This window comes from Salmo salar, chromosome ssa23 (genome assembly GCF_905237065.1).
Source record: "Salmo salar chromosome ssa23, Ssal_v3.1, whole genome shotgun sequence".
NCBI classification, from domain to species: Eukaryota; Metazoa; Chordata; class Actinopteri; order Salmoniformes; family Salmonidae; genus Salmo; species Salmo salar.
Window position 1 is genome coordinate 29,423,257 of NC_059464.1, and position 13,925 is coordinate 29,437,181.

Genomic DNA, 13,925 nt, shown 5'->3' on the forward strand with positions numbered 1-13,925 from the left:
TTGTCTCAATGCTCACTTAGCGTTATCATGGTAGTAGTACGTAGGCTTTCTGTAAGCTTGCCTGTATTCTATTCCACTCAGATGTGGGCTCATGATGGCTCAGGGAGGTGTTTGATCAAGATGGCTAATCCACGCAGTCTCCGCCATCAGAGAAATGAGTAATAGGGTTATATCAAATTCTAAATACTCTACAAGGTCTTTTTAGCTTTCTCATCCCCACTGAAACACATTGCTAACCTCTGTCTTAACAAATTACAAAATCATTTTCACATATGCCATTTAGCAGATGCTTTTATCCAAGACAACTTAGTCATGCGTGAATACATTTTTATGTATGGGTGGCCCCAGCGGGAATTGAACTCACGGCCCTAGGCGTTGCAAGCACCATACTCTACCGCAGAGGTAGGCAACACTTTTCCTCGAGTTCCACAGATACTGCAGGAGTTTGATCCAACTAGGCACCATACCTGACCAACTGAGCTAATTGAGCAGTTCCGTGATAAATTCAACACACCTGGTCTTCTAGTTTTGTTAAATCAAAAACATGAAGTCTAGGGCAGGGTTGCCTAGCCATGCTCTACCCGCTAATGTATGGCGCTTGCAACGCCAAGGGTCCTGGGATACATTCCTGCTAGAGTCTACCGACTGAGCTAAAATAGGACCACATAACAGTACAAACAGACCCCTTTTTGTAACCCTGATCAGGGGAACACTTTGTAAGTGTGGTGTGATGTGTTTACATCTTCAGTTGTGAGCTCTGCAGAGAGTGGGGACAGAAAGGCACCTGTCAGCTCTGTGGAGGGATAGAGAATTAGCAGCATGCTGAGAGGGAGGGCGACAGCTATAGTAAATGGGGTTGAAGGACCCACTAAACTTATCTTAACACAGAGCCGTGGAGACAGTACCTAGCCTTCCCTCAACCTGCCAACAACTCCGTCACAATGATGCACCCCATCATGATCGGCATCGTTGTCGTCAACACCTCCATCACCGTCATCTACTGGATCTTCATCCTCACAGAGGCCTTCCATAGGAAGATAGATGAAGAGGACAAACCTAAGGATAACCCTGCCTAAATGACTAACCTTACAGAGTTGTCCTACTCAGAGTAGATAGCTTTTAGTGCTTCTGTGTGTCCTGTTTTGTCTGGTGGAACTGCTCAGTCCACAGCTTCAGCACAGTGCTCCTGCCATTGGAGCACAGTTTTACACACGGGTAGTGCATCTCTTTGAAACTGATCAATAAATATATTTCTGTATATGATTAGCTGTATTTATAACATAAGTTATTTTACAAAGGGTTTTCTGACTCACGTTCATACAGGAAATGCTATGACCTTGTCTTGACTCTGTGGCATTACAGTATTGAAGCTTATCTCCAGATTGGGAAGAGATTAAATCATACACACATTGCTGAGTTAAAAAAAATCAGATATCTTGTGTGCAGATTCCAGGTTTTAGCAGATTGAACTCTCTCCTGAACCCTCCCTTTGTTCTGCTTGATGTGTCATCTTATGGACACCAGCCGATTCCTTACTACTGCTCACATAAGGAGAGGAAAATACATCAAATGCAGCCTTAGATCAGGGAAATGAATGGACTGAAGGGCAAACTCAACCAAAGGATTCTTTGTTTGCAGCTCAACCCAGCAAGGTATTTTGCTATCTCTTTTCCTCATTCTAGTGTCAACATTTGTGATTTGTTTACTGGTTGCTACATTTGTGTACTCAACATAGCCTGTTGATTATATGTATGATGCAGGAAAGTACTTTTGTGTTCATTACACATCATTCAATATGTTTTAAATGATTTCTAATTGTACCCTTTATACTCTGGCAATTATATGATCTGGTAATCAGTAACTGAATGTGTGGCCTATATATATGGAGGAGGTCCTACCAAATTGATATCTATCTTTTTTGACACATCTAAAAGACTTTCCAATTTAATCATGATTTGGCAGAAACCAGGATTATTATCTATCATACTTCTATGGACAAAGAAGAGTTGTCACCATAAATGATCTGTCAGAGAGAAAGGATGTCATCGACTACTCATGCACAGGAGGCTGCTGAGGGGAGGACAACTCATAATAATGGCCGGTTCAGAGTGAATGGAATGGCATCAAACATATGGAAACCATGTGTTAGATGAATTCGATACCATTCCACCTATCCCGCTCCAGCCAATACCACAAGCCTGTCTTCCTCAATTAAGGTGCCAACAACCTCCTGTGTACTCATGGTCATACTCATTCACTCGTGCTGTCCTGCGTCATCCACAACCATCATCCTAGTCTGACAGGGAACACCCTTGAGGATTAATTAGATCTAGGTGTTGAAGGTTATGATGGACACAGAGACTTATATAGAGTTAGACACAGAGGAGGGACTCTTGAACCTTCAGTCCAGTTTCACTCAAAGCTCAGGAGCAGTAGAGCTACTTACCTGCTGCTGACTAGAGGGGCTCCAGTCCTCCCTGTCAGGCCAGCCTCATACTGCAGAGACAGACAGCATGGTTCACCCCATCATGGTTGGCATTGTCACTGCCAACACCTCCCTAGCTATCATCCTCTGGAACTTCCTATTGTCTCAAGTTTTCTGCAGGAAGATCAAGGATGCACCCAACCCTGAGGAGGTCGTCCCAGTCTGAGTGAGCAATCTCTTCCATGACTAGACTAGAGAAATAAGGCTTTGGGTTAATTTCTACGCTTTGCTTGTGCTTCTGTTGTGAGTGTTCTGCTTTTCCACTGGGAGAGTGGCTCATGTAGTACTCTAGGCAGTGCTGATACAGCTGCTCCATCTCATCTGTTTGAGATCATTCTTTCTGCACTTTGGTTGCATGAGCAAACTTCAAAGGGGTTTTTACATGTACTTAGACACCTCCACATTTCATCTTACAGTAACTGTCTCATTCCTGTGTCTGTTTCTTCATTCCTTCATTCCATCTCTCCCACCTCATTGAGACACATCTGGAGGGGAGTTGGTCTCTGGAAAGACAGGACAGTGTCACACAATGATATTTCTGGACAAAGGAGGAATGCACAACTGAATGGTGGGATGGGCTGGAGCAGGAATGAAAAAGTTGAGCTGATTAATAGCACTTTAAGCCTCTTTGTCCGTAACTGAAGTCAGAACAAATCCTTTCCTTCAAACTGAAAATCCAGTCTGATTGAAGTTCAACATCACAAATAGCAACATATTCTCTGAAAATCAGACAATTGTCAGATCACCCCCATGTCTGTTCCTTACCCCTTAAATCACAACAGACTTCAGGGAAGTTTATTAGGGGAATGAAGTTGTCCTTCACAACAGATGTACTGTATTTTGGGAGTTTTTGCCTTCAAAAGGATACTGCTAACTCCCTTATTCTATCTTGTCTTATCAGCCATAAGGCTCGCTTAATATGAAGAATATACCGGGCATGAGCCGCACAGACGGTTTGGTTCACTGTTCTTTTCTTTGTAAAAGAGTCTTTCCTCCAGAATCATTCCATCATGGTGTTTTTAACCAACAAGGTCAATTCGTTCTCATATACCCTTAATCAACTTTCCCTTTCTACTAATTCAATTTGTGGATGGATTCCCCACAGACCGGAACGCTATGGCTAACTGTACCATGGAGCCTCCAGGGGCCCAGATCCAGCCTACTGCTGAGTGGGGAGAGGTGTGGAACCGCCCCAGGACATATAACCCAAGGCAGCTTCTACAGGCCATGGAGAAGGAGGATGATCTCTACTTTGTTGACTATGTCCCCTCCTCCCGTGATGCCTTCCACATGCCTCCTCATGTGCTCTATGTCATAATGGGAGTGATAGTGGTAGTAGTGGCCTGCTACGGCATCCTAGGACACCTGATCAATGATCTGTACCATGACCTGGCAGGTAAAGTGGGGTGATCACATGTCAAAAGACGCATCCCTGGTCATCGAGAATGTCACCATAGATCTTAGGGTGGCAGGTAGCCTAGCGGTTAGAGCGTTGGGCCCGTAACGCAAAGGTCACTGTTTTAATTGCCTGAGCCGGTAAGGTGAAAAATCTGTCGATGTGCTCTTGAGCAAGGCACTTAACACTAATTTGCTCCAGGGGTGATGTACTACTATGGCTGACCCTGTGAATCAGCACATTTCACTGCACCTATCTGGTGTACGTGACAATAAAACATATTTATTTTTATTGTGGTGATTTCCATCATTTTGTGTGTTCTTGCTAATCATGTTCAAATGATCTTGACGGATGTCAGACCTCTGTGGTATTCTGCATGCTGTTAATCATGAGAGTACGTGAGGGTTGCCATCTATGAGTATGAGCCTTAGGTTGTAGAGCTTGATAGTCATTGTTAGAACCAAATGTTTTTAGAATCCCCTTTATTACATGACACTGCCACGTGCCCCCAAATCACAAACATCTGTTCGCTGACCCAGATAGTAGACAGACAGACATCTTTGGTAAGACTAATCAGATTAGTGTCCTTTCACTGTGGCACCCATTGATACTGATCAGCTTTGACCTTCACACCTCGTAGCCTCAATTAGAAGCCATGGAACATGCATGTCAGCTGGATCTGTGGATTAAGAGGGCTAGTTAAGGCTACTTCACAGTCAAAACAAACACATACAGTACATTTGGAAAGTATTCAGACCCATTGACGTTTCCACATTTTGTTACATTACTGCCTTATTCTAAAATGGATTAAATTGTTTTTTCCCCTCATCAATCTACACACAATACCACATTTACATAAGTATTCAGTCCTTTTACCCAGTACTTTGTTGAAGCGCCTTTGGCAGCGATTACAGCCTTGAGTCTTCTTTGGTATGACGCTGCAAGCTTGGCACACCTGTTTTTGGGGAGTTTCTCCCATTCTTCTCTGCAGATCCTCTCAAGCTCTGTCAGGTTGGATGGGGAGCATCGCTACACAGCTATTTTCAGGTCTCTCCAGAGATGTTCGATTGGGTTCAAGTCCGGGCTCTGGCTGGGCCACTCAAGGACATTCAGAGATTTGTCCAGAAGCCACTCCTGCATTGTCTTGGCTGTGTGCTTAGGGTCATTGTCCTGTTGGAAGGTGAACCTTCACCCCAGTCTGAGGTCCTGAGCGCTATGTACTTTGCTTCGTTCATCTTTCCCTCGATCCCGACTAGTCTCCCAGTCCCTGCCGCTGAAAAAAATCCCCACAGGTTGATACTGCCTCCACCAAGCTACACTGTAGGGATGGTGCCAGGTTTCCTCCAGATGGGATGCTTGGCGTTCAGGCCAAAGAGTTCAATCTTGTTTCTCATGGTCTGAGAGTACTTTAGGTGCCTTTTGGCAGACTCCAAGCGGGCTGTCATGTACCTTTTACTGAGGAGTGGCTTTCGTCTGGCCATAAAGGCCTGATTGGTGGAGTGCTGCAGAGATGGTTGTCCTTCTGGAAGGTCCTCCCATCTTCACAGAGGTCCTCTGGAGCTCTGTCAAAGTGACCATTGGTTCTTCTCCCCAGAATGCTCAGTTTGACCAGGCGGTCAGCTATTAGGAAGAATCTTGGTGTTTCCAATCTTCTTCTATTGGGGACCTTCAATGCTGCAGAAATGTTTCGGTACTCTTCCCCAGATCTGTGCCTCGACACAATCCTGTCTCAGAGCTCTACGGATAATTACTTCGACCTCATGTCTTGGTTTTTGCTCTGAAATGCGCTGTCAACTGTGGGACCTTATATAGATAAGTGTGTGCCTTTCCAAATCATGTCCAGTCAATTGAATTTACCACAGGTGGACTTCAATCAAGGATGATCAATGGAAACAGGGTGCACCTGAGCTAAATTTCAAGTCTCATAGCAAAAGGTCTGAATACTTATGTAAATAAGGTATTTCAGTTTTTGCTTTGTCATTATAGGAAGATTGATGAGGGAAAACATTTATTGAATCCATTTTAGAATAAGGCTGTAATGTAACAAAATGTGGAAAAAGTCAAGGGGTCTGAATACTTTTCGTAGAGGTGTCGAAATGAGCTTGACCTTATATTTCTATACAGTATGAGGAATGTGTACATGCCAAACACTAAAGCTGTCATTTTGTGCACATAGACTGGATCCTAGGCCCAGACCCAGATGAAGAGGAAGGTGCGTGTGAGCCTACAGGAGTGGAGAAGGAGGAGAGGTGGAAGACTGCCGTCGAGGCGAAGAGGTGGATGACCATGAAAATAGAAGAGGAGAGGAAGGGGGTCCTTCCATTAGTCAAGTCTCCCAGCATGTAAAAAAACAAAGACTCAACTTTCCTCTCCAGAAAACAGACTCACATCTCTATTAGGCTAAATGTTATTCTGACCCCAATTGACTAAGTTCCCTTGATAGCAATACACCGTCCAGTCTATTCTGCTCTCCGCTCTGTCCTCAATTCCTCCCAGGTTGGCTCCCAAGCAACCAAATCCCATTTCTGTTACTTCTAAACCAATCCTGTTTTGATACAAATTAAGTGAAACTGCAACCCAATCTATTTACACAATGTAATTTTAGCATCAGAGGCATAGTATAAACTAAGTTACTGTATATACAAACAATGTTACTGTTTTATCATTTTCTGTACTGTATAAGATAACAAATGTAGACAATTTGAACAATTAAATGGTGCAGAAACATTCATTTGTGGCAGTGCTCCCTGAAAGGTTCCCTTTCCTTTTGACCCTGTAGAAATAACAGTTGGATCTTTACTATAAGATGTCAGCTCACATTAATATCATGGGACTGAGCAGTACCTGGACAACACACACACAACACTCATCACTTTTGCTAGTGTTGAGCTATATGTGCTGCTGTAACGCTGTAGACGTAAATACATCTGTTTGCTTGTGGCTAAGGTGGCCAAAGAGGATGACCCTTGTTCCAATAAAGGAAAGACTGGACCTGTCTGTCTGTCTGTCTGTCTGTCTGTCTGTCTGTCTGTCTGTCTGTCTGTCTGTCTGTCTGTCTGTCTGTCTGTCTGTCTGTCTGTCTGTCTGTCTGTCTGTCTGTCTGTCTGAATGTGTATATCTGTTTCTTTATCGCCTTATCCCGATCCTTCATTATCATGTGGGGTTAAGCTAAACCAGTCTTACTAAGAGACAGGGCAGGGGGGACTAAGGCCTCAGCAGTGGCGGCTCAGGGATTTAGCAATGACACACAAGGTCACACAAGACCTGAGCATATGGTAAGGTCACTCGCTATAAGGTCTCTAATCTCTACAGGCATCTGATACAAAGCGATATGGTTTGGCTTTAGGAAAGTTTTTTTAATTGTAATTCTTCCATTGCCCAATGAAAGACATGCCGATTAAAGCTCCCAGATTTAACAGTGGGTTGACAGAGGGGACTTGGTAAAGAGATTATTGTCGAACATGCTTAACCCTTAACACTCAAACATGAATATTTACTGACAAAACATACACAAATGGAACAAATAAAGGTACCGTAAAGCAAGATGCTACCCCTATCTCTCTTTTGGAGATATGGATAAAAAAGCATATCCAGTGACACTATCCCCTATCTCTCTTTTGGAGATATAGATAAAAAATATATCCAGTGACACTATTTCCTATCTCTCTTTTGGAGATATGGATTTAAAAAAACATATCCAGTGACACTATCCCCTATCTCTCTTTTGGAGATATGGATAAAAAAAACATATAGGGGATAGTGTCACTGGATCTCTCTTTTGGAGATATGGATAGAAAAACATATCCAGTGACACTATCCCCTATCTCTCTTTTGGAGATATAGATAAAAAAAACATATCCAGTGACACTATCCCCGATCTCTCTTTTGGAGATATAGATAAAAAATATATATCCAGTGACACTATCTCCTATCTCTCTTTTGGAGATATGGATATTAAAAAACATATCCAGTGACACTATCGCTATCTCTCTTTTGGAGATATGGATAAAAAAAACGTATCCAGTGACACTATCCCCTATCTCTCTTTTGGAGATATGAATAAAAAACATATCCAGTGACACTATCCCCTATCTCTCTTTTGGAGATATGAATAAAAAACATATCCAGTGACTCTATCCCCTATCTCTCTTTTGGAGATATGAATAAAAAACATATCCAGTGACACTATCCCCTATCTCTCTTTTGGAGATATGAATACAAAACATATCCAGTGACACTATCCCCTATCTCTCTTTTGGAGATATGAATAAAAAACATATCCAGTGACTCTATCCCCTATCTCTCTTTTGGAGATATGAATAAAAAACATATCCAGTGACTCTATCCCCTATCTCTCTTTTGGAGATGTGGGTGGAATCTTCAAGCATAATGTACTTCTCTTTGTTTTCCAATACAATCCTAAATACAATCCAGGCACAGAGAACTGATCTTGACCTGGCCCTTATGTCACTAAGTACATTAGCTTGCGTGAGTCTCTTTTTCTCTTTGCAGTCAATGCAATCTAGGACTAGAGCACTCCTGCAGCCATGGCAACCTCACACTGCTGTGGGGTGGGACACAGCACAAGGGCTGCAGTGGCTTGTCATGTAATACATCTAAAACAACAGATTCTCAGTGGTGGAGAGAAGGTTGATGAACGCGATTGATTGATGCATAGTTGTTCCCGAAATTCCTCAAGATTGGAGATTACTGTTGGTAATTACTACAGCCTGTCAAATTAGGAAGCGGAGAAAGAAAACACTGGTACTGGTAGGTACACAAGTTATTCTTATTTGAAAAACACTTTGAAGCACGCTATGCTGCGCTGACCAAAAATATACGTTTTGTCACACAACACAATGCCACAGATGTCTCAAGTTTTAAAGGAGCATGCAATTGGCATGCTGACTGGAGGAATGTCCACCATAAGCTGTTGCCAGGTAATCGAATGTTAATTTTGCTACCATCAGCCGCCTCCAACGTTGTTTTAGAGAATTTAACAGTACGTCTAACCGGCCTCACAACTGCAGACCACCTGGAACCACGCCAGCCCAGGAACTCCACATCTGGCTATTCACCTTCAGGATCGTATGAGACCAGCCACCCGGACAGCTGATGAAACGGAGGAGTATTTCTGTCTGTAATAAAGCCCCTTTGTGGGGAAAAACTAATTCCTGATTGGCTGGGCCTGGCTCCCCAGTGGCTTATGCCCTCCTAGGCCCACCCATGGCTGCGCCTAATGAATTTATTTCAATTGACTGATTTCCTTATACGTTTGCCCACTGACAAAGAAATGATCAGTCTATAATTTTAATGGTAGGTTTATTTGAACAGTGAGAGAGAATAACAACAAAAAAATCCAGAAAAACGCATGTCAAAAATTTTATAAATTGATTTGCATTTTAATGAGGGAAATAAGTATTTGACCCCCACTCATTCAGAAAGATTTCTGGCTCCCAGGTGTCTTTTATACAGGTAACGAGCTGAGATTAGGAGTACACTCTTAAAGGGAGTGCTCCTAATCTCAGTTTGTTACCTGTATAAAAGACACCTGTCCACAGAAGCAATCAATCAGATTCCAAACTCTCCACCATGGCCAAGACCAAAGAGCTCTCCAAGGATGTCAGGTACAACATTGTAAACCTACACAAGGCTGGAATGGGCTACAAGACCATCGCCAAGCAGCTTGGTGAGAAGGTGACAACAGTTGGTGCGATTATTCGCAAAAGGAAGAAACACAAAAGAACTGTCAATCTCCCTCGGCCTGGGGCTCCATGCAAGATCTCACCTCGTGGAGTTGCAATGATCATTAGAACGGTGAGGAATCAGCCCAGAACTACACGGGAGGATCTTGTCAATGATCTCAAGGCAGCTGGGACCATAGTCACCAAGAAAACAATTGGTAACACACTACGCCGTGAAGGACTGAAATCCTGCAGCGCCCGCAAGGTCCCCCTGCTCAAGAAAACACATATACATGCCCATCTGAAGTTTGCCAATGAACATCTGAATGATTCAGAGGACAACTGGGTGAAAGTGTTGTGGTCAGATGAGACCAAAATGGAGCTCTTTGGCATCAACTCAACTCGCCGTGTTTGGAGGAGGAGGAATGCTGCCTATGACCCCAAGAACACCATCCCCACCGTCAAACATGGAGGAGGAAACATTATGCTTTGGGGGTGTTTTTCTGCTAAGGGGACAGGACAACTTCACCGCATCAAAGGGATGATGGACGGGGCCATGTACCGTCAAATCTTGGGTGAGAACCTCCTTCCCTCAGCCAGGGCATTGAAAATGGGTCGTGGATGGGTATTCCAGCCTGACAATGACCCAAAACACACGGCCAAGGCAACAAAGGAGTGGCTCAAGAAGAAGAACATTAAGGTCCTGGAGTGGCCTAGCCAGTCTCCAGACCTTAATCCCATAAAAAATCTGTGGAGTGAGCTGAGGGTTCGAGTTGCCAAACGTCAGCCTCGAAACCTTAATGACTTGGAGAAGATCTGCAAAGAGGAGTGGGACAAAATCCCTCCTGAGATGTGTGCAAACCTGGTGGCCAACTACAAGAAACGTCTGACCTCTGTGATTGCCAACAAGAGTTTTGCCACCAAGTACTAAGTCATGTTTTGCAGAGGGGTCAAATACTTATTTCCCTCATTAAAATGCAAATCATTTTATAACATTTTTGACATGCATTTTTCTGGATTTTTTTGTTGTTATTCTGTCTCTCACTGTTCAAATAAACCTACCATTACAATTATAGACTGATCATTTCTTTGTCAGTGGGCAAAAGTACAAAATCAGCAAGGGATCAAATACTTTTTTTCCTCACTGTACTGTGTTGTATTCATGTACTCATTACTGCATTTCACAATAATCTCCACATGATGTCAGAATGACAAAAGCTTCATAAGTGACCAGTCCTTGTTGTATTGTTACTATTTAGACTAGGCCTTTTGACCTTTTCTTGACCATATGAAGAGGAAATACTTTCAAAACGTTCAACTGTGAGCTATGTAGTTGAACACATGTATACATAACATAAAATATAATGGTTTCAGATTTTTTAACTGTGTTTTATTTATTGCACATTAATTTAACATTTATTACAGATTTTTTAACTGTGTTCTATTTATTGTACATTTATTTTACATTTATTACAGATTTTTTAACTGTGTTCTATTTATTGTACATTTCTTTTACATTTATTACAGATTTTTTAACTGTGTTCTATTTATTACACATTATTTTACATTTATTCAATCTTGGTTTCATCAGACCAGAGAATCTTGTTTCTCATGGTCTGAGAGTCCTTTAGAAGCCTTTTGGCATACTCCAAGTGGGCAGTCATGAGGCTTTTACTGGGAGTGGCTTCCATCTGGCCACTCTACCATAAAGGCCTGATTGGTGGAGTGCTGCAGAGATGGTTGTCCTTCTGGAAGTTTCTCCCATCTCCACAGAGGAACTCTGGAGCTCTGTCAGAGTGACCATCAGGTTCTTGGTCATCTCCCTGACCAAGGCCCTTCTCCCCCGATTGCTCAGTTTGGCCAGGCGGCCAGCCAGCTCTAGGAAGAGTCTTGGTGGTTCCAAACTTCTTCCGTTTAAGAATGATGGCCACTGTGTTCTTGGGGACCTTTTTTTTGTTGTTTTACCTTTATTTAACTAGGCAAGTCTGTTAAGAACAAATTCTTATTTACAACGATGGCCGGCTCCAACCAAACCGGACGACGCTGGGCCAATTGTGCGCCGCCCTATAGGACTTCTAATCATGGCCAGATGTGATACAGCATGGATTTGAACCAGGGACTGTAGTGACGCCTCTTGCACGCAGTGCCTTAGACCGCTGCGCCACTCGGGAGTTAAAACCTTCAATGTCTAAAAACCTGTTTTCGTTTTGTCATTATGTGTAGATTGCTGAGGAAAATGTTTTATTTATTCCCTTTTACAATAGCGTAACAAAATGTGGAAAAAGTCAAGGGATCTGAATACTTTCCGAAGGCACTTTATATACAGTGAGCTCCAAAAGTATTGGGACATTGACAAATGTTTTATTGTTTTGGCTTTGTGCTCCACCCCTTTGGATTTGAAATGATACAATGACTATGAGGTTAAAGAGCAGACTGTCATCTTTAATTTGAGGGTATTTCCATCCATATCGGGTAAACCCCTTAGACATGATAGCAGTTTTTGTATATAGTCCCCCCATTTTAGGGGACCAAACGTATTTGGACAGATTCACTAATATGTATTAAAGTAGAAAAAAGTTTTGTATTTCTTCCCATATTCATAGCACACAATGACTAGCACACAATGACATAGCACACAATGACAAATGCACAAGTTTAGCTTGTGCATTTGCTGTTTGCTTTGGTTGTGTTTCAGATTATTTAGTGCCCAATAGAAATTCATGGTAAATAATGTATTGTGTAATTTTGGAGTAACTTTTATTGTAAAGTAGAATATAATATGTTTCTAAACACTTGTACACTAATGTGGATGCTACCATGATTACGGATAGTCCTGAATGAATCGTGAATAATGATGAGTGAGAACGTTACATAGGCATAAATATCATACCTCGCCCCCCAAAAAAATACTAACCTCCCCTGTTATTGCAATGATGAGAGTTTAGCATGTCTTGGGGGTATGATATTTGAGCTTCTGTTACTTTTTCACTCATCATTACTTACAATTCATTCAGGACTATTCGTAATCATGGTAGCATCCACATGAATGTAGAAGTGTTTAAAAAATATATTAATTTAATAAAAAAAATGTGTCACTGTCCAAACCTTTCTTGCCAATAACAGCTAGTTTTCGATTTTCCCCTCCCCACCCATTCCCTCACCTCCCCTTCCCTCTTCACTTAGGCTCAGACTACTAGCAAAATACTTGCTTGAGAAATTACTCTTTGTTAAGAAGCTGTTTTTGTTTATTTTGACTATTTGAATTGAAAACAATCACAGCAAGGTACTTAATTGTTACCCAGAAATTATTTGATATTGAGATAAAAATGGCTGCATTGGACATTTAACAACAATTGTGTAATAATAACCACACCTTGCACCTTCCTTCTGAGGTGGCATTATGCTATAGTTGTAAACACTGTTAGTCAGAACTAATCAGTGATGTGTAACTCTTTATTCTCTTTATTTATATCATGATAATAAAGAGTCCACATAAAACAAAGCTGTTAATGTTGTGGTACTAATGATCAAATCAGAGTTTTCTGGTTAACCTGTCTGGGAACCTGGGACGTTTGCGTCCCACCCTAGTCAACAGCCAGTGGAATCGCGCCGCGCGAAATACAGATACCTCATAAATGCTAGAACTTCAATTTCTCAAACATATGACTATTTTACACCATTTTATAGATACACCTCTCCTGAATCGAACCACGTTGTCCGATTTCAAAAAGGCTTTACAGCGAAAGCAAAACATTAGATTATGTTAGGAGAGTACCCTGCCAAAAATAATCACACTGCCATTTTCAAAGCAACTAGCATGCATCACAAATACCCAAAACACAGCTAAATGCAGCACTAACCTTTGACAATCTTCATCAGATGACATCATGTTACACAATACATGCATTTTTTGTTCGATAAAGTTCATATTTATATATAAAAACAGCATTTTACATCGGTGCGTGACGTTCAGAAAATATTTTCCCTCAAATGCTTCCGGTGAATCAACGCTACAATTTACAAAATTACTATTCGAAAACATTGTTAAAATGTAATATTGTCATTCAAAGAATTATAAATTAACATCTCGTGAATGCAACCGCATTGCCAGATTTAAAAATAACTTTACTGGGAAATCACACTTTGCAATAAACGAGGTGCTATGCTCAGAAAAATAGGCTAGGCGATACAGGTTAGCGCCATCTTGGAACCATCTAAAATCAAATATACTATTGTAAATATTCCCTTACCTTTGATTATCTTCATCAGAAGGCACTTCCAGGAATCCCAGGTCCACAACAAATGTAGTTTTGTTCGAAAAAGTTAATAATGTATTTCCCAATAGCTCCTTCTTGTTAGC

The 13,925-nt window shown here is 41.7% G+C and overlaps 1 long non-coding RNA gene across 1 annotated transcript; it reads left to right on the top strand.

The window, feature by feature from the left end:
* Positions 1-1,676: 1,676 nt before the first annotated feature.
* On the top strand, positions 1,677-6,612 carry LOC106584360 (uncharacterized). The gene is made up of 2 exons (XR_001323731.2): positions 1,677-2,651; positions 6,058-6,612. It is a non-coding gene; the product is annotated as an uncharacterized lncRNA (long non-coding RNA).
* Positions 6,613-13,925: the final 7,313 nt, after the last annotated feature.